We start from the raw sequence: 22,961 nt of genomic DNA, 5'->3' as shown, positions 1-22,961 counted from the left end.
GACTCTCTGAATATGGCGGACAATGAGGGCTGCTGAGAAGCCAAGGACAATGGCACTGGGTTTTGATCCTACTTCATGTTCTGGCTTTGTGGGAGCCTAGCCAGTTTGGATGTTCACCTTCCTAGACCAGGATGGAGCGGGGAGGACTTTGGACTTTCCACAGGGCAGGGAACCCTGACTGCCCTTCAGACTGGACAGGGAGGGGGAAAGGAGTGGGGGGAGGGGAGAGGAGAGGGAGGGGGGAAGGGAGACGGGGAGGGAAATGGGAGGCGGGGAGGAGGCAGAAATTTTTTTTTCAATAAAAAATTATATATAAAAAAGTTTTTTAATGAAAGTGAATAACAGACTGTCAGTATGCCTTTCTAGTATTCAGAAGGCCCTGCTTTCAAAATTATGTTGTATTTATTTATTTTGTGTGTGTGTGCGCGCGCGCGTGCATAGGGGTGTGCCTGCTACAATACCATCAGGGAGGGCAGAGGACAGTGTACAGGACTCAGTTCTCTCTCATTTCCTTGTGGATTCAGCTGAGTTATCACACAGGTCCATGGAACTAGCTTTGGTAAGTAACATACCACTCAAATAAATAAGTAAAAATGCAAAACACAGAAAGTGGCTAAATAAGGAGGCTAGTGTACAGTTAGCTACTCCAAACCTTAGTAATGACCTAAATACAAAGGGAATGAAGCAATGGCTTGGGTCTCAGGAACATCACTTATGGCATGATGTACAAAGAACAGCCATGATCTTTCTAAGCATCTATCAAACCTCCTTAGTTATTGTCTTTCGTAATCTCTTAATATCAGGTGACAATCCAAGTAATCCAGGGGCCATTTGGCTGAAAAGAATAGTCCTGCATTAAAATGTCACCACAGAAAAGCTTGTTCTCTAGTAGGTGAGAAAAATAAGGATGAGAGCTTTCCGATGGTGGAGGCAGAAAAGTCTACCCAAACCATGAGGAACTTCAAAAAGAATAGTTTGCTCATGCTTCTGTTCCTCAAAGATGTATGGCATGACTCTCGTGGTCCTCATTACAGAAACTGGAGGTGCCACCTATTTGAGAAGGGACTGAGATACATTACTTTGTAGATTCTGTAACCTACGAAGGCAAGGTAACCAAAAGGTGAACCCAGTGTAACTTGGGGCAGCCTACCAGAACTTGTGGCTACAAATAAACTCCCTTACCCTAAATAATCTTTTCCATCTACTCTCCCAAACCCTATTGGAACTGTATCTGCCCTTTCGTATTTACTTCAGTGCCTCACTGTCTGCAAAGCTCTGCTTGATTCTCCCTTGTATCTTCACATTACTACTTTTCCACATATGCTCCTATGCAGTTCGTAGAAAAATATACTTAGGTCATTGGCTTACATGGCTGCCAGTCACCTTCTGTCGTAAAGAGACTGTCGCCTGCTCACTGATGGCACCAAGTGGTCACACAAGTGTTTCAAAGCCTGAGGATCAGTTAAAAAACGTTTTCAAGTGTTCCATGCTAAGCTGCGGGTGACACGGGAAGTCCTTAAAGCAATGGCATTCTCAGGCCACAGGAGAGCAAGCAGGGTCACTCCAGCCCCTTAATAACCTTTGCTCGACCACCACATGCCAGTTCCACCCATACGCAACTGGTGAAAGTAAACTAAAAAATAAGAAAGGACACCACTCTTATTGAGCCCATGTTGAAGCAGAGACACTGGGTGAAAACATCTGAGCAGGTTAGTCAAAACACCCATCATGGCATCTAACTGACAAGGATCTACTAGAAGAGTGAATTTAAAAAAAAATTAGAATAACACCAAGAGTTGTTTTTGAGTATACTTTGAAAATAAAATAAACTTTGACAAATCCCGTTGTTTAAATTCCTCTTTGGTAGTCTTTGATTAATCTATGTCTTTTCTTGGACTTGTACCCATTCCCTATTGCTTCTGTATTAAATCATTACACACTTAGTATCTGAAAACCATGAATTTGCTGTCTTATCATGTAAATGTTAGATCTAAATGGGCCTCACTGGCCTAGCGCCAGTGTTGGCGTTCTTTCTGGAGATTCTGGAATAAAGTCCATCTTCTTGTTTCTTTCAGCTCCCCACACTCTAGTGCATGACCAATTGCCCCTTGCCATATTAACTAGCATCTCCTCCAGTTCCACAAAAACAGAGAAGGACCTCTCTGTACGCCACATGGCTGCAGCCTATTCTAGGAGAAAAGCACAGACCCCAGAAGTTGCTCTACTCTGTGTTCTATGACTAATCAGAAATAGTAAATTGGACATATTCCTTAAATTTTCAATTATTTTGGGTAAAATGAGTAGGCTGTCCTAGCTGATCCCTAGTGCTACTTTCGGTTCAAATCCTCTCGGTTCTGTGAATATAGTGCATCTAATTAAATCTTTGAGTTAGGAGAGATTAAAGCCTAATTCATTATCATAGGAACAAAAACCTAGGAGAGAGCCATGAAATGTTATAGAAATAAAGGGAGGTTCGTCATTAACTTTCTCTGGGTAGTTATCCAGGTTCCATGGAGAATTCGAACTATGCATTTACACCCAGAGAATGGAAATATGGCCAATCTGGATATGAGAACGTATAAAGTCATCAAGGGAGGGAAAATCCATGTGTAGTAAGGACAAATAATTGTGTATTCTATGGACAAAGAGAAACATTAATAAATGTCTCATAAAATGAAATGACAACTTGATTGTCTCTCTTGTGTCTTACAAAGGCAGTGCTAGGATGATAGATAAGGTTATTTTTAGTTTCCTTATTAATTATCATTAGCTTCCTGGCTTCCAGTGTTTCATAAAACTAGCTTCTCATTCAGATACCCTTTAAAAGACTCACAAAGACTTAAAAAGCAAAAAATTAAAAATTTGATGTTTGCATTTAGACTTACCAGTGATCTTCCTATGCAAAAAGAATGTTTATTTAGAATAAAAACGTATTTTAAACTCTTCTAAAATTTTAATCCTATACACTGAGAAAGATCACGCACGAAGGTGGCATTCAGAGAATATTCATTCAGGTCAAAATCACATGCATCTCCATGCTAAGACAGAATTTATGGGGTTATCACCGACATGTCTCAGAGTTACCCCCATGCATACAATGACATGGTGGGGACCATGGGAGCCTGAAAGGGAACTGTTTACAATTATGTCTCATCCACAATCTCACTTCCTCCTGTGTCAGTGTCTGTCATTCGTCCTCCCATAGCAGCCAATGACTTAGAAGGAATAGTCTTTAATTTTGTTTCTTTTCCTTATTTCATCTATTCCTCAGAATAGTGCCACCTCTATCCATCAGTTATGACCTCTCTTTGGCACCCTCCTTTCACTCCCTCATTTCCAGAAGAAGCTCTGCCCTCCAAGTCTTTCATGAGAGTGTCATAATTCTCTTCTTCTATTGGTAATACCAAGAGTAGGGTCTGCTGGTATTTGCCTCTTTTCAAAACTTCACTCACTTGGATAAGTTCAGACACACCCTAAGTGACACATGGTACCCAGAAACTGAAGGCTCGCTAATGAGAGTCTGACCCACACAGCTGGCTTCCTCTAGAATATTTGCATTTTAACCTTACAACAACTTAAAGCAGTTTGTCCTGAACATTCTCATAATCTTCCTGTCCCTATATTCCTTCTTCTCTTAAACTAGCTTACCCTCCGCTCACCTCCCCAAACCAGGGCCCAGGATTGATCCTCAACCTCTCTCTCTTTATCTTACATACTTAGTGTTTATTTATTGGAAGGACTTTCAGGTACAGTCCAGTTAATCTAACAATGGTTAGCTGTGAATAGAAAGTCTAAGAATTCAATAGTTTCTCAGTTGGTCTTCAGTATATCCTAGAATCCTGGAGAAGCAGTCTCTAATGCCAGTGAAGGAAGGATAAGCGAGCAAGGTTAGGGCAAAGAGCAAGCTTCCTCCTTCCAAGTCCTTCCAGCAGAAGGTGTGACCCAGATTAAAGGTGTGTCTTCCTGCCTCAAGACCCAAATTAAAAGTCTGTGTCTTCCAACCTCAAGATCCAAATCAAAGGGATATGTTTTTCTGCCTCAAAGGTCTGGACTAGAAGAGGATTCACCCAAGCAAAAGTAACCTTTCACAGATGCGTCCTCCATTTCTGTATTGTAGTTTATCCCAGATAAACTCTAGTTGACACCAAAAATAGCCATCACAGCGTTAAATTAATCATCATATCACATCAGTTCTTAAGTGTCTGGAAACCCTTCACATTCCTAAGAGGATAGAGAACAATTAACTTTCCTACTCCAAATCTTAGCTTCTTTCAAATCATCCCCAGTGACTGCCAAGTAAAATCACATGTGCCCCATAGGTAGAGCTGGCAAGCAGGGCTCTTAAACCTTGCTGAACCCAAGAAACCGGCAGCCCCAGTCATCGAGGACTACAACGCTACTCTTCTCTCTGCAGCATTTTTTAATCTCTTATTGGTCTTGAATAATTGGAAACGCTGTAGTTCCCCTGCAATGCCTACAAACTGGGTTATTAAATAAACAAAGGTAACCCTGGGCAGCAGTGGGCCGTGACTCGTAGCTGTTTACACTCACCGTGCAAACCAGCCGGCTGGGTGAGCCTGGCACTGCGCATCTCATTGGGGTGGTCCTTAGTTCAGAGCTGTCAGAAGACCTATCTGTTAGTCAGCCCAGACGTGTGGTTTGAGGAAGGAGTCAAAGCCTACTGGTGAAAAAACATGAAACTCTGCTAGGTAAGATCCCGTTAGAAAATCTGACTAACCAAACAAGGGTGGGGAGGGTACAATTATCATGACCTTGGGGTGTGAGAGTGCAATGGAAAGATAATAATAATTACAATTAGAGTCAGGCAATGGATACACACCTAACCTGACCTCACGAGTTTATTTATCGCCAGCCCACGGATAATACACCTAATATTTTTCTAAATCTGTCCTCCAACCCTGTGAGTTTCTCTAGTATAGAAACTTCACTGTGATCATTTTGCTCCTCAGATAGTCCACGTATTCTGATGCCTGGGTGAGCTGAGGAGCCGCACGGTTGCTCATGTGACAATCCAGACCATTTGGTGGTTTGAGAGAAGAGGCCAGCCCCTCACAGAACAGAAGCCCACGTCACTGGCTCCCACCTGCCGCCATCACCAACCACTCAACCCTCGCACTTCCTATCCATTTTTACCACCATTCAACGGAATCTGTCTCGGTTGTCTTCCTTTGTGTTTATGGTCACACTATCATCGCAATGCTGAGCTACATGAGGACATGCTTCCTTACTTCTCCAGAAGTGACTGAGATGTTAGGTGCTGATGGCTTTTTAAAAGCAGCTGTTAAAACTTGAGTAAATAGTTATTCAAAGCAGGAGAAAAAGAAAAAAATGTCTAAGAAGATGGTGGTTGATTGACAAGCTATGTGCCCAGAGTTCTCCATCTCCCACAAGGCCATCTTGTCCCCCAGAGACTTTATTTATACTGTTAAATATGAAATAGGGGATTTTATGTCATCTGGTGAATTAAATGTCAACTCTAATACTCCGGTTGGCAAGCCTAATCTTGTCAACAGCTTTGAATGCCCGAGACATTCCTAAGCATTTCTGTGCTCAGGAGTGTTTGTGTGCACGTTGGACTCACCTTCAACATGTAATATCATTGCCATTGTAGCCAAACTCAACAGGTGCTTTGCTGATATAGTCATTGTCTTTTGAAGACGTTTCAATAAGTCAGGGAGACAGGGAACATGTTTAAGAGTGAGTAGGCTTATAGCATTTTTAATGCAATGTTTCCTGAACAGCAACTGACCTGAAATATCTCCACATGGATCATATGCAACCTTTAACAAGACATTTCTCAAGAAAATGGCACCCCCAAAACACATATATGTGTGAGGACACACACACTATTCACACACAAAACACTGTTTTTAATAGCCAAGGGCACTTTGGCACAATGTGGGGCGGTGGCTGTCAACATAAGCAGATGGTCAGAGAAGTGGGCAAACACGTCGTGTGAACTAGTTCCATAAATGAAGGTTTTTTTATTTTATTCTAAATGCCACACTTACTTAACCAGCTTTCAGACAAGATGATACATGTAGCCAGTTGGAAAGAGTTCCCTGCCAGGCTTCTGTGTTTTTATGACAAAATTAAAAGTTCACAGATGGAATAACTCAAAGCTAATTCTTACAGAGTTTGTTTAGTTAGAACAGGGTGGGGGAAAGAATACCATATTGCTTCAAACGAACGCCACATCTACAGAATGGGAGAATTCTAATTGGTTAGAAAAGACATGGAAATAGATTTTTTCAACAGTCTTTAAAAAAAAACAAGTGGAATTATTTACCCATTAAAACAGCAACTGCCCCCAAATAATTTGAGGATTACTTATAAAAATTCCCATTTCCCAACTGAGCTCCAAGCCATGCGTTTAGCCAGAGCTTTTCGAAGAATCACAGTTGCCAGACTAGTGGGTTTTTCTAGTTATGCATTCTCCCATTACATCTTCATCAGGCATGGTGTTTAGAAATACACACACACACACACACACACACACACACACACACACACAGCTTACACACGTGAGTCAGGTAAGGAAAAGAGAAGTGTAAGAGAGAAAGGAAGAGAAGAAACCAACTTTCCTGATGAGGGACATTCTGAGAAAGCTTTCAGACTTGGACTATGCCACTATTTTCTTTGGTGAGGAAAAAAACGAAACAGGTTTGGGGTCTTGACAAACACAGTGGTACATATGCAAAACATGGGGTGTATACAGCACTACCTACAAGATTAAAAATATCTTGTAGTAATCGGAGCCAGTGAAATGTGACCCAATCTTCCAATTAAAATTAATCAAGAATATAAAGCACTGTTTTAAAAAGCTATATTTTACAAAATAAAATGTATAAATATATAGTTCTTTACAAAAGGGGAGGGGGATACATAAATAGTTACATACATAGGGCTATGTCCATGCTCTGAAAACACTAAAGAAAGTCCTGTCAGATTTCAGTCACGTGCATTATTAGATTGAATAACTTATTAGTTTCAAAAAAGTCTAAATGCTTGTGTTAAAGGAAGTAGATTTGTATTTGCTTTTTATTTCTCTTCCAGAAATATTTGTGCTGCTTTAAAAAAAATATCAGTGCCAAAGTTGGGGAGAGAAGAATTCCTAGCATAAAACTATGAACAACATGTTCTAGAAAATGGCCTTCTTCCAAAGTCGTGCTTCCTTCCCCAGATTCTAGGAACCTGAGAAGGTCTAAGCAATGTACGAACTGACGCCACCCTGAAGCTCTCAATAGATTTTACTTCTCTGTGCAGACTCCAGCAATTAAAGTTAAGGACTTGAAACTGCTTTATATCCACAGAAATCCAAGTGAGTGGAGAACCCGAGACAGAGCCCCAAATTGCTCGCTAAATGGTAAATCAATAACTTCAGTTACTTAGACGAGAAAGTTGCCAAGGACGAGGACGGGGTCTTGCTTGGCATTTCTCTTTATGGAACCTCCCTTGCTTTACTTTGGATGAGCTCAGACCCACTTCAGGCTTCTAGTGTGGCAATAGAAGGATGACGGTATCTGAGCGCAGAATTTTAGAAAAAGATGGCAGCCACGGCAGATTTGGGTTGTTCCAATTACAAAAACACGGTTGTACAGGAGAGCAGTCCTGGAACAGTGTACTTCCTCAGGATGTGGAAATCCAGAAGACAGCATGCTAGCAAATCTGAAAGGATTCTCTTTCTGTGATGCCCAAGAGCCCACCTTTTAGAACTGAAGGATTTCTTCCAAATTACAAATTACTGATACATGGTGGGAAAATATTTCATCTATCAGTAATGACTGAGAAATACTGCTCTAAAGAGTTGTCTATATGCCGGGGTTTCTAAAAGCATTAATATATTAATGTAAAAAAACGAATCTCCTAAAATGAGGAGTTTTTTGAGTTTCCAAACTTCTTTATAAATGAAATGAAACTCTATGAAATTCAGTAATAGACATTCACCATCCACAGAAATCACAAAAAAAAGAAAGACAGATAGATATTCCTACTATGTATTTAGAACCTTAGGAATATTTAGATATTCATACTATGTATTTAGGACCTTTTTTTTTAACTAAACTTAATTTGCTACTTGCATAGCAAGCACTTTGCGCACAGAAGTTACAGTTTTTTCTCAAAGACTTTGCTTCTTGTATTTCCCATCCCTGAAATTGTACATGAAACCAAGACAGCAACTTTTTTGCATAAGTTTACCTGAAAGTATGGAAGAATGTTTAACCAGGAACTTTCTTCTGAAGTTTTCCATAAATAACGCTCACACCATGCCTGAGTAGCTGCTAGGATCTTTGCCATTGCTTTCATTGACTCCAAATCCTACAGTTAGAGAAGTCAATGTTTCCGCCACAGGATGGGAATTGGATACCAAAGAGAAAGGTCCTTCAGATTGTCTTGACAATTTCACAGTAATAACTCTGTGAGGTCAGGGTCCTCATGTACTACCCTTTCTTCAGTCTACAGAGAACAAGGTGTGGCATCCGTAGTAAAACATCAATAAACATTTGTTGAATCATCTGTTGGATAAAACAATCTAACTACACAATAAATACATTATAGTAAAAATTCTAATTTGCAAGGAACTGAATTTTTAAGTACAGCAGATAATAATTATTTTTGCTACTGTGTAGTATCACTATTGGCCACAGTTACTGGGAAGCTGTTTTATTCTTCTCTCCATAAATGCATTCATTAGGATGATCAGCGGGTGCTCATTAGTCAACCTAAATCCTAGAGGTAGTAGAGGTTAGCCCACTCAAAGCCTGACCTTTCCAAACATTTTGGATATTATGTATGAAAGAGAGAGAGAAAGGCAGACAGGCATGACTTCCCTCCTTAACCTTCACACTTTGATCCTCTGGTTAATTGGGGAATAATCTCCCTTTAGCCTCACCAAATACTGTGGGATATTTTCCGTAAATGTCACCACAAATTGAAAGCTACATTAACATAGTCTGTGTGTTTCCTTTTTGAATCGCATGTAAGAAACTTAGCGATTGTTCTATGCTTCCCCCATTAGTATTAATTTTCCAAGTAGATAATGGGAGGCAGGAAGACTGCCGTTTAAGATTCTCACCCTTTGACCTGAGCAGGAGTTTAATCGTCGCTATACTAACACAAAGAGCATTTTAATGCCTGAAAGACAAACCTGGATGCTACTAATCTGATTACTCTGTGCCCTCATTATGCTTATATTTAACATTGCAAATATGATTGGTTAAGCATGCTGATAAACAACATCCAAACACAGCGTTTGTGACCAATGATCTCATTCACACAGAAGACAGTTCCTGCCTCAACAGCTGTTACCTATGCATGGAAAGGGATTCCGTCTGATCCTTGCTTTGGAGTTTTGTCTCTGAAATTCAAGATGATCTAGCTCATGGAATTTCTTTAAAAATTCGTTCAGAAAATGTATGTGCTGGTGTCACTAAAGATGTGGTTGTATATTTTCATTCAGATGCTTTCTGTATGAGAATCAGGGCATGGATTTTAACAACAGTACGTTTTTTTAAGAACTAAGCTTCAATTCGCCCTGTCCAGTATAACATTTACAATGGTTTGCTTATTGTCTCTATATTCAAAGCAGGAAAAAGAAGAGGACCCAGAACAGAGGTGGGTTCTGTAACGGAAAATCAGCAGCACAAGGTCAGAGCCTCATAAACTCCAGCTCTGTTAAGCAAGAACTTAACGGTAATGTGCCCCTAGAGTAAAATTGCCCTTTAATGGAAACCAACTTATGGTCTCTTGGTCTCCTTGCCGTTCACCGTAGTTAATCATGACCACAGTATGTGTGTATAATTTCTTCTTTGAACTTCCAAAGAGTGAAAGGAAATCGGGACCGTTCTAAACTTCTACTCCAAACTTCAAACACGAGAGCACACAGTGTCCCTGAAAGTACAGGACAGGGACTGGGTTGCTCAGAGAAATAACCTACCTAGTAGAAAAGCCATGGGGTATGAGCAGATGACAGAAAAGGTAAGGTGCCTCCCAACTACTGCACCTTTTTTATAGAACAGAAAACTGTGTACTGTAGACAGGAGGAGTTGACATTTGTGCTGTGTAGCTATTTCAAGGTCGTAGACAAAGCAAGAGCTCAGGCACACATCCAGTTACATAAACTACACATATCTGATCCAACAAAATACTTTTGTCTTTATAGAGAAAATACATGTACCATGTATGTGTAGATGCTTATGCATATACACATCCATTATGTATATGTGTATTGCTGTCTTATATTGAATTTCTTCTTGGTATAAAACATTTCCTCTTTTAAAGAGTAGAATATAAATTCTTTATTGCATTTCTTCACCATCATGGCAAACTCCAGTCTTTCACTACAACAAGCTAACTCTTTCCTAGGAAAAAAAAATGAAATGAAAGCAAACAGAAGAACATAGATTCTGATTTGTGTCAGCCAGTTGCTCCCAAGCACAGCACCTGTCCTGAAGTGTGGCTTATATAGCCAGAGTCACACTATTGAAGAACATCAATTTTCCTTGCCCTTGCCATTAACCACCTTTAGACCTGGGAAACGTGCTAAGGTCTCCCCTCCTGAGGCTTTCATGGGGTCTTCTTTCTTCATGGAATGTTGTTCCGTCTTTGTGTGGAGTCTTTTATTCTTTACATCTGAGCACCAATGTCAAATCAGAGCGATCTTTCTTGCCTTTTGCAAATAAAGTAGTTCCCCATCCTCACAACAGTCTGTGAAGTATTGTCATCACAGCGCCACCCTTCAGCTTATAGTACTCATCACAGTGTGTGCACTTGCACGCATGTGTGTGCACTTGCACGCATGTGTGTGCACTTGCATGCATGTGTGTGCACTTGCACGCATGAGTGTGGTGCTCATCTTCCTCCCTAGACTGCAGTGCCCTGAGAGTTGGCCATTTGCTACTGCATGAAATGATGTGGAGTCTCCACCCAGATCAGCACACAAAGCATGCCATCAGAGAGAATCGGTCCTTACTAGGTGAATGCTCAGCTCATGGTCCTACCAAGTGAGCTTCTCTAGAATGTTCCAGACTGATCACCATCCGGATTATTTTTTAACCTTATATCAAATTGTCAAAACGAGCATTTGAAAATCTATAACTGACTTGGTTTAGAAGTGTATATGTACATATCTGGGAAGATATTAAATATCCTAAATTTAGCATCTGTGTCCTACTTTTCCCCAATTAAATGATTTTTAAATATATAATTTACCAGTTCCATAATTCTTATGTCAGAGTAATAACACCTATTTTAAAAAAAAATCTAAGATTCAAAGACATTCCTTATGATTATAAAATAATAAAACTGAAAAAAATCAAACATATTCAAAGTTCTGGGTCATGGCAGTTAGCAGAGGATTTAAATTTTGTCATAAACATTAGATCAAAACATTGCTAAATATCAGTACTCAAAAGAGGTTTTGCATCATTTATCTCTAAATTTGCTCAATTTTTACCTTCAAACTCCACTCAGATGAGTAGAATATTCCCCAAGCACAAGAACAATCACATTTGAGAAATATTTTCAAATGTTATTTATCCCTTTGTAAATTAACTCCAACTCTTGATAACATTTTCATCTGGTTATCAGAAGTTATTATGAAACCAGGCACTAATCACAGTAAGACAAATAATGAACTTTGCTTTTTATCTATGTTAAAGGAAGCATCTTTCCCAGGAAGTCAAATTATTTTAAAGAGATAATTAATTACCATTTCATGGGACACATGCTCGACCACAAAGATACACCCTAAACTCTCAGTTCTCTATAGGATACACTGACCTGTTCTGTGACTTAAAATCCTAAGTCTTGTGTAATATAAGACAGACTTGAGCTTGATGTGAACCCACTTCATTATATGATTGTTTACATGCTATTACTGTTAATCACATTCTTCTGGTGAACTGATCGCTGCCCATTCTCAAAAACAGAAGCACATTGAACTTCTATTTTCCAGTGTATGCACAAAATGACAGTTTCTTTTTCCAACATGATCCTTTCCTTTTTCAGATGAATATAGCACTGCTATATTTGTTTTGTTACTTTGAGGAATAATAATATATTTTATTTTTATTATTAGTAGTAGTACAGCAACAACAGTGACGACAAAAATGAAAGCCCAAGGGGGTGAGAATTCTCCCTGGTTCAGACTAAAGGAAGGATCAAATTTAACAAAAGGACAAAATTGGCCCACCCTCAAAGAATTTTATGCTGGAAGGAGGCGTCTTTGAAGTACTAAAGTAAGAACAGCTGGAATTATGGGAAAGGATAACCCATCACCCAGTGAGAGCATTAGGCAGAGTTACTATCTTCAGGCAAAAATACCTTTGGCTGAATTCACTTGAGCTCACATTGTGTTAAACGTTATCAAAAGAAACTAGAGATGATTATAAGACTAAGGGATAACAGTGGTGCTGAACCTGTATGGTGGTCACCTCTGGAATGGTTGTACGTGCAGTCTGTTGAGCTTTGTAGTAAGAACTCCCTCCTTGTTATCAGGAGAAACACAGTAGTTGAGAATTGCATGGGTGTTGCTGTAAATAAGAGTAGCAAAAGGAATGCACTGCTATAATATATATATATATATATATAATCCCACAATAATGAAAATATCTTTCTCATTGTTTGAAATGAAAATTACAGGTTAAAGTAGCCACTAGCCAGATATCATTGCTGGAATAAGTTTTTAATCTCATGGACAGGGCTGGGGCCCTGGCCCTGTTGGTGAATTACTTTCTGTATAAGCAGCAGGATCTGCCATATAAATGCCCAGTAGGCATGGTGGCCCATCTGTAGTCCCAACACTCTTGACACAGAAACAGGGAATCTCCCAGAGCAAGCTGGTTAGAGAGATTAGCTGAAGTGGTGAGCTCTGAGTTAACTGAACATACAAAGTGAGGTGAGGAAAACGCTGGACACTAACTTCTGACTTCCACATGCATATACACATACATGTGCATCTGTAGACATATGCAAACACACACACACACACCACCACCACCACCACCACCACCACCACACATCCCACACACTATTAAGAACAAAGGAAGAGGGAGACCTACCTTGTGTCCTTCTTACCTCTGCACCTGCAATTTCTAGAGATACTCAACTAATTGGAACTGCTATGATCCAAGGAAAACAGGTTGAGATAACTTGAAATTTTCTCTAAATATCATCTTTGGTCCTTATTTCCTGTTAGTTGACATGTCTTAGCTCAGAATGACAGCAACTGGGCACACAAGTTATTCACCAAAAGTACTTTTAAAAGACCATGCCCAAAATTAGAAAGCTCAGTTCCTTGGGGTAGTTAGTTCCCATCATTCTTTGAGAGCTTATTTGGATATCCTTGCAAGAGAGTGCAACTTCTCCTGTACCCTTATCCAAAAGCAGGGCCACTTCTGTTCCAGGAATATCAATGAGCGTGCAGCTTCAGGAGGAACAGACATGAAGTGGTGAGGGAGAAAGGGGACACCCGCCTGACCAGAAAGATCAGTAGAATCGACCCTGGAGACCAATGGGATGATAGAGGTCACGGCCAGATAGCCCTCGCATGGCACCCATCTTGCTTTACAAACCACTGCAATTAAGAATTGGAGATGCAGTGTTTGCATCTAGAAACAAGCCAGCAAAACAGCCCGACCATGGATGGATGGCAGCGTTTCATTATGCTGGGATTTTCTGGAGCAAAAGTAAGTATTTGGTTCCCCTTTCTTTAAAGGAGAGTCTATCATAATAGACGAAACATTAACTGTTTCCTTTCACAGATTATTTGCATTGAGATAATGTCTATTTTTGCTTCCGTCTGACTTTCTGCCGGGTACCTTCTGCCTTCCTGTAAATTAGCGCACACATTGCTTGCCGGGTGATTAATGTGATTCCCTTATTTAGCTTTCACAGATGTTTTCCACCATCTTAGCTAATGCGCATCTTGATTTATGTCATGCTTGATGTTTGAAGGAAGGCAGCAACTGCTAAACGAGCTATGGCATCCAGTTGTAACTTAGGCATGGTCATTTGGCTTCTGCCGTCTGGAGTTATTCAATACAAGCATTCTTATGACTTCTTCTGGCACCTACAAGCCTACACCAATAGCCTGCAACCTGAAGGAACTGGAACCACAGAGGGAATAAAATCTATGTCTTCCACCTGAGACGAGTTTTATTGTTCCCAGTAATTCACAGCCCACAGTCTTTTATGAGGCTTTTCAAAAATATGGATGCACCCAGAGAGAAAATGAATAATATTTTTAAAGTAATTCCCTACCCTCCCTCCTCTCACTATTGTTTAAAATACATTAATATTGTAGGTGCACTTGAGACCTACATAAGCAGAACACATGATAACTTCAAAAATCTAATTTACGGAAATTGCCCCAGGACTTTATCTTTGAAAAGATATTAACTTCTCTTCAACCCCTGGTGGTATTATCTAAAACAACCATCATCTCTCTAATCCACAGTGCCCATCAGAGTTTCTCCCAATTTTTGATACATTATTCTCCACACAAGCTTGTGTACCTGTGGCACCTGGCCAAATACCAAGATCGAGTCAGGTATGGCAAGGAGTGGGCTTCCCAAGAGCTCAGGGATGAGCAAAGAGCCAGGAAATGGAGAGAATAACTTCTCGCCGTCTGTGCTTCCTACCCCACACATCTCCAATGACTGCATAAGGGATCACCCTCCATGAAACTCAAAGGCGTTAACGTCATTACCCAGTCTCAGGGTCTTCCGAATTTCAGAACCAATGTAGTCCAAGAAGTACTGCAAAGTCAAACTTAGCTTATAAGCATAACTCTCTTACTATTCCAAGGAAAAAGGTCTGAAACCACACTCAGTAGCTATAGAAATAGGCCTTATTCATGGTCCCTCTATTGTCTGTCCATCCTCTGTTCCCATCCAAACATGAACACTTCTCCTGCTTCCCTGTGTTCTCAGTGGCCCCATCCTTTTTATCCTAGCTGTCATGTTCTGTGAAGTTTACCCATATGATCACACCCTACAGTACCTATTTTCTGTCCAAATTCCCATGGAATTTATATTCTGCTCCATTTATGTGGGCATGTAGTAATTGCTTAGATAAATATTTGTGGAACACTAACTCAATACCACACACTGTTCCAGGGGTTTGAGGGGAATGCAACCAAGACAGACTTTATCCTATGAAGATAAGCGCTCTAGTTAGTTACAATATCCTTCATATGTTGAACCATTTCAGTGACCTTATAAAACATGAAATCAGCAGAGGAGTATTGATCCCCTTTCATTAGCTACTGCAGAATCTGGCTGAATACGTGATTGATTGAGTGATTAGAGACACATCGTAGATCACTGTTGCCTATATCCTTATGCTTGTCTGATTTTCCCCAGTTCCTTCACCTTTGCCTTTTCATATAAACCAAGCTGGCCAGATAGTATTCTGTCTCCTATTGGAAAAAAAATCTTCAAAATGCTCCTGTTCTTTCATCACAAATGTGTATCCCTGTTACACTGCTTACTGTGAACTAAGTATAGAAGTATGTTCCGTGGGATGAACAGACCAGGAGCAAGGGGCTCTGGTAGAAATCTACCAAGTGCATTATTAAAATCTGTGTCGCAACCTTCCTAGAAGCAAATAAAGTGCTAATCAAGGATGTCCCTAATGCTTCTTTTTGAATATTTGTCTTTTTAATTGTGTGTACGAGGGAAAGAGTATGTGCACATAAGTACAGGTACCTCGGAGTACAATAAGAGGGACTGGAGAAGAGGAGGGAGGGGGAACTGCAGCCAGGATGTCAAATAGATAGATGAGAGAGAGAGAGAGAGAGAGAGAGAGAGAGAGAGAGAGAGAGAGAGAGAGAGAGATAAAACAATGGGTCGGTGGGTACCCAACAAGCAGTCTTCATAACCCACAATTTCCCTTCTTTGTTGTCCCTCATTCCATGTTCATGATGTGTCTCCTCCATACATACTTGTGAATAATCCACTGTCTGGTTGATACACAAATAAACAGAGCCAACATCTCTCCTCTGAAAGGAGATGCACAGAGGAGAAAAAGAGAAAGGTGAAACTGGTTTAACTGGTTATCCCTTCCAGGTCTGAACCTGAAATAACAAACTTGGGTGTTTTTAAAAGCTGTGTTTCCATCTTGTATTCTGAAGAGAATAGAAAGCAGGCTCATAGAAAGGCAGAGAAATGAGGTGGGAGGGGGAGGAGGAAGACTAACACATTCATATCAATTTCTCCATCTATGACTGTGGCCCAACTTCATCCCAGCTTCTGTGACGTCATTAGGAGTTATTTTCATGTTTTACTATGGTTGGCTCATCAATTACTTGATAAATAATCTTAATGTATATACAGATAAATAATAGTCTATAAGCTCCTCCAATAAAATATTGTTTTAGAAAACCAAAGTTGTAGCTTTGGGGGAGCTCTGTAGATGACCGAGGCAAAATCAAGTCATTCTTCAGCAATAACTAAAAGTGGAGAAGTCTATGTATGAAGAATTGGTTGAAATCGACACCTTGTACTCATTGTTAGGAAGAAAGTCACACCTAAGTCAATCTAACACATTGAATCAGTCTTCTGGACCTTAAAGTAAAAACCTTTTTTCTCTGACAATGAAGTTTTTCTTCAAGTAACTCTAGTCTCCTTAAAGAAGGCAAGAAAATGAATTACAAGTGGTTTCAATTTCTTTAGTTAAAAAAAAAAAAGCATTGGGTAAAGTCTGCTAACTTGCCCCTCCATTGGGTAAAGTCTGCTAACCTACCCCCACCCATGCACACTCACTTGTGACTGACTTTTTCCCGGTTTTGCATTCACTTCATGGTGGTCTGGGTTCCACTGGAGAGCAATATCAGCGTGGGTCAGTTCTGCTTCCTCTAGGTTCTATGAAAAGGGGGCCAAGCTGCTCTCCACCTGAAGTGCTCCGTTCCCCTCCTCTCATGCATCTCCGTTCACCCTAGGCTTCCGTCCTCTTCATTTGGAGAACCATTTCCCTGAGCCTGCAGTTTAGGGTGGAAAGGATGGGAGGAGGGGCGTGGATTCTGGCGAACAGCTGGGGCCCATCACTTCTCATTGCAGGTCTTGGGGAGATGTGCTTGACAGAGTGATGCACAGAGCCTGTCCCAGTTAATGACTTCACCATTCTCCATCATTATCCCCATCATTAGGAAATTAGGAGGACAGAAGGTATTTACTGTAAACCTGCCACCTCCCAAGGAGAGATAAATAGAAACTGATAAATGGGTTCTTCTGCTGCTGTTCGTCTATTAACCTTCTGCTTCCCAGCTCTGGCATATGCATGCCATCCTCCCATTAATATCCAGTAATTGGCATGGCAGCGGGCAATATGATCATACCTTTACTCGGAACGCTCCCTCTGTGTGGTGGGCCTGTGCGAGCACACAATTACGGCCATAATGAAGCTTTGCTAAGCAATCCAGTGGAAAGGCATTAGGCAGTTGTTCCCCAGCTATAGCCCCAGCCTCCCACAGTTGCTCATCACTTAACTCATTGCTAGCCTGGGCACTCTCCACTGTGGCCCATACCTTTGGATAACTGCTATTCTTTAAAGGCGCACGCCGTCCTTGTTTTTATTAATGTATTCTAGCCTGGTACTCTTTCTAGCAAAGGTGGGGCCAACCTTTAGGTTGGAACTACCTTACCTGATTAATGACCTATTCCTCATTCCCCCTTTCTGTGTTGTGGCTACCGCTGACCTCTCATTTCTCACTCGCTGAGAGCAGAGCTATTCAGGGGTGTTTGAATGATGTTTTGGTTCCTTAGCACATTCGTGGGTAAATAAAGGGAAGGTAGGATGGAGTTCCTTGGCTTAAGACTCTGCACGATAATGGGGCAGACAGGACAGGTTCAACCTTGGTCCTGTCATTAAGAAGGCATCTCCCTCTATTCCAGCAAATCCAAAAGACTTCACAGAAAAACCAAGTCCCACAAGGGCAGCAACCTCATCCTGACGTCCATCTGCTCACATTGAGGCTACGAAAAATGGACATTTGGTCTCTGCTTCCCTGACCTATTTCTCCCCAGCTATACTGAAAGGTTTGCTGTGAAGATTTCATGACACTGACTGCAGGAGGCGGGCTGTTTCAAACCTAGGATGAAGGATGGGAGGGCAGCCATTTCTTAAAAGGATAGGGTGGGTCCTGCTAGATGAATCAAGCTGACCTGAAACGTGGCTCAAGAGAGGAAAGCAAAAGTGCAAGTCAGTTCTGGTGGGGGTGTGGGGGCAGGGCGAGAAGAAGTAATATCAGCAAAGAAATAAAAGGCAATAAAAGGCTCGAGAAGAAAATGACATGACAACCTTATTACCGGTGTTCAGGAACCATAGCCTCTCTGTCAGAAAAATACCAGATCGCCCATTTGAGAACTTCATAAAACTAAATGACCAATAGATTATAGCGCAGGCCCTCCTTCCACGTGGTATAAAACAAATAACAATATCTCCAATAAATATAACAAATAGGATGGTGTTCCCGTCTCCTGCAGACTCTGGACGAAGCACGCTACAGAATCTTTTACTTCCTCACGAGGATCCTAAGCAGCCTATCACCCTGCCAGTCAAGTTTAAAGACACCCTAAGCATCGTCTGTCTTTCAACATAAAATCTAGATACATCTGGACAGTCTTGTGCATCTGGAGGCTGTGGAGAGACCTGGGGGCAGATCCCGGGTCTTCAAGCAACCAACAGTAGCACACACATTTCATGGTAAGATAATAATGTTTGCAGCGGTGACCCAGTGACCAGCAAAGACTTGCTGCTGACTCTGCATTTCTTACTTCTATCTGCCTTTATATTTCCAGAGGCCTTTTCACACGGCCTCCTCTCGCTCATTACAAAGCCTGGAGGAACAGTCAAGAACTACTAGAGTCCTTCACAGCATGAGAACTCAGTCACTTTCATATTTCACAAACCAAAGACTCAAATCCTGTTTGCTTTTTCTAGAAGACGTTGTCAACAGTGTGTCCAAACTGGCTTTGCCTTATAGTCAGACTGATGAATACCTTAAATATCACCACAGAACCTTCATCCAGCAAATGGAAACAGAGGCAGAGCCCTGTGTCGGAGCACTGGACTGAGCTCTCCAAAGTCCAGTTGAAGAGTGGGAGGAGTGAGAATATGAGCAAAGAGGTCAAGACCATGATGGGGACACTCACAGAAACAGTCTACCTGAGCTAATGGGAGCTCACCAACTCCAGCAAGACAGGGAAGGAACAAGCACAGGACCGAACTAGTCCCTCTGAATGTGGGTGACAGGTGTTTTGCTAGGGCAGACTGGGGGTCCACTGGCAGTGGCACCAGGATTTATCCCTACTACTTGTACTGACTTTTTGGTAACCTATTCTCTCTGGATGGATACCTTGCTCAGACTAGCTATAGTAGGGAAGGCCTTGGACCTTCCCAAAAACAATGTGCCTTACCCTTTCTGAGGAGTGGATGGGAATGGGGGGGGTAAGTGGAGGGAACGGGGGGAGTGGGAACTTGGATTGGGTATGCATAACGAAAAAAGATACTTTTTAAAAAATGAAATAAAATATAAAAGAAAAATCAAAAAGGAAAATTACTCATCTAATATGATTTATATATTTTAAAAGCTAAAGTTTATTCTTTCCTCAGCCAATACTAAAGCAGTGAGAATCCAATCACACAGAACAGGAGATGCGTGCCTGTGTCTAGATAAAGGTAAGCGCAGCACCTCTCCTCCAAATATGAAGGGGAAATGTCTTGTTAGAAGTCATGGGTTTTCCTGCTTAAAAGTGTGTTTTTCCCATGAACTTTTTCCTCCCATTGAATTCTATTTATAACAGGAATATAGTAATATACCTACAAAGAAAGCTGCACTACATTCATTTCTAAACTTTCTCTGAAAAACCTTAACTTTGAAACTGAATATTTAAGCAGTTTTACTTTATGTATCTGTTAACCCACGTAGATTGTTACAGAAACTTACATGTGCGGTATCTGACTCTTATAGCATAATCTATTTACTAATAATGAAATCAAATGTAACAACTGAATATTGAGTACATCCAACCATAAATAAGACAGTAAATAAATGACACTATAAACATGGCGGCAACAAATGGAAAAGGGACTTGGTGAGTGATGAGCTCAGCACTGGTGCATTGAGGCCACCCAAAAAGAGAAAAATATGCATTGTGCATTTAAATGTGGAGTTCATGCCACATTAAAACTGATGACTCATCCCATGTTACCGTGTAGTGCCTGGTGGAGTATGCTGAGAATTCACGGACTTCACTAGAAATAGTGCAATGCAGGTTCTTAATTATTGAAAACTAAATACTTGTGCCTGGGCATTGCCCCAGATCTCCTACATCCGACTGTGGGCCTAGCCTTGGCTAGAATTACTGTGTTAAAAATAAATAAAGATGTTCCCATGACTCATGAAGAAAACTAAAAAAGAAATGGTTAAAGGGGTAAGAAGAAGAGTGCAAGGAAAAAATACACATTCTCTTTCCTTCTCTGATATTCACTAGGACAAGATAGACATGGAACAGTTGTATTAAACATAAGCCCTATGCTACAAGGCTACTGCCAATCAGAAACCCCGGCCTACTTCTGCAAGACCATCCCATTTTGACAGTTCTGCTTCTACTTACCGATTTAGGAGCCACAGACTGGTTATAGTTTCTTATAAATGGATTCCTGAAAGTTTAGTTCCCTCTAATACATAGTGAAATATATGCTATTACTGACAATCAGGTAAGTTCATCATTTATAAGAATTTAAGATAAAATTTAAAGTGCTTTATATAAAAATTTTTTTCTTGAAGATTTATGTAAGAGGTTTCTCCCCATTGTTTTTCTTAAAGGATTAACTGAATAATGGGAAACAACTTGGAGATATTACAGATAGGAGGTTATAATATAATGTATGCATTTACATTCATATTTATAATATCCCATTTGGTGTATTAAAAGCATTTTGTTCCCCAAAAACTATCTGATATTTATTGACTGAGGTGATATAAATACACTGTCTTTGGATGCAACTGGAAATGTGATTATGACCTCTAACAATGGTAATTTAAGTATTAATTTCCATCCATCTCAGCAACTGGCAGCATCCATCAATTACACCATTAGCTGCCCAGTGATTGCAGCTGCAAAAATCAGAATTAGCGTTGAAGCTACTGCCACTCACCTGAAATTTTACAGTTCTAATTAGGGAGCCAGGAAAGCTGTCAACAACTAAATGTCGAGTGATTGGCCTGCAAGGACAGGCTTCCCCGGGCCTTCCTGGAACCGCTCACCCAGCGTTCTCATGTCATCCCCTCCTAATTTAGAACTGGAAGTGTCAGGAAATTCTCTATTTTTGGCTTCCAGCAGCATCCCTGGTAAGATGGCTACTGGGCAGATAGATTCCACAGCCTACTGAAAGCTGTTCCACACTCCCATGGCCTTCTATCTATGCCACACCCTTTTCTAAATGCTGGGGTGTCACTCTCTTTACACATTTGCTAGAACAGCTTTTGAAACCTTTAGCGTGCCAGACACTTGGGGCTCCAGTTTTCTTTCTGTTGCTACGACAAATACTGTGACAAAAAAATAAATAATAAGTAAAAGTAAAGAGAGAAAACGGGCTCTATCTGACACACAACTCCAGCTCACAGTCAGTCCATTATTGCAGGGTCGTCATGCAGGCACTTAAAGCCTCATACCCCCATCTTGTGCAGAGGGATAATAAGCCCATGGGCCCTTGCTCATTTCTCTGCACTTCGCTATCTTTCTCTACTCTTACAGTGGTCCAGGGATGGGTCTTCTCACCTCCATTAATAAACAAGACGATCCCCTACAGACATGCTCACTGGCCCACCTGATCTCCATCATCCCTCAAGACTTCTTCCCTTGTGTTCTAAATTATGTCAAGTTAGCGTTAAAAGCAATCACCCCATATGGGTATTGTAGCTATACCAGCAGGCAGTAGAAAGAAGCCTGCTCTTGGGGCGACTATATTCAAGGTAAAGAGATAAGCACATGGGCAATCAATAAATCAAAGAAGAGAACTATAATGTTAACAGGCTCCATGAAAATAGCTAGAGCAGTCATACAGCAGGAAGTAAGTGTTAAATGACTCTGAACATTTGTTAGCTAGAGCAGGCTGCCTGGGGTATCTGAGTTTAACTGCATGCTCAGGTAGAGTCACAGGCCCTGAAGAAGAACATTCTAGAAATAAAGTTAAAAAAAAAAACCCCTAGGTGAAAAATGAAAAACTATGAATATGGAGACAAAAAGAAAAATAAACATCATGGAGCAAGATGGGCAATGTGAAAGATGATGTCACAGATGGAAGGCAGCTTAGATTTCATCCACATACAGTGAGATGTCACTCGAGAATTGTTTAAACGATTGGCACTTTGAAGTTTGCTTACCTGGACACTCAGTAAACAACGGGTTAATATCCTTGAACTACTACACATTTACAGCAAGAATCAGTGCGAGAGTGCTGATAGTGTTATTTTTACTGGAACTAGAATAAATATTTATCAATGGTAGAATGATAAATTGATTTGGTGACAGTTTTCTAACACGCTACTGCATAGAAGTGAAAATTAGAACGGTGGATGGGACCCACGTCTGAACATGAGAGAATGAAAACAAATTACGTGTAGAAAAGCAGATTAGAGGATAATCCGTGCATCATGGTCCCACTTAGAAAACTTCTAAAGTATATTCCATCTCGACATACATCCTGTGGCAGAGTAGATCCGTGTACGGTCTGTCTTTACACATAGGTGCATAATTGCAAGGAGAAGCAACCAGTGATCTCTCTCTTTACTTCCCCAATCCAAAAGGGCCCAGGAATCTTTCTCCACCCTTCTCTACTACTTCCTGTGTCTCTCTATATGGATCCTGGGTCCTCCAAAACCTCTATGGCTAATAATGGTCAGCTAATCGCTAACTCCGCCCCCTGATTCAAGG

The sequence above is a fragment of the Alexandromys fortis genome, unplaced genomic scaffold (genome assembly GCF_014885135.2).
Source record: "Alexandromys fortis isolate MF-2015 unplaced genomic scaffold, M_Fortis_MF-2015_v1.1 scaffold_0, whole genome shotgun sequence".
Taxonomy (NCBI): domain Eukaryota; kingdom Metazoa; phylum Chordata; class Mammalia; order Rodentia; family Cricetidae; genus Alexandromys; species Alexandromys fortis.
This window is presented reverse-complemented; position numbering follows the sequence as displayed.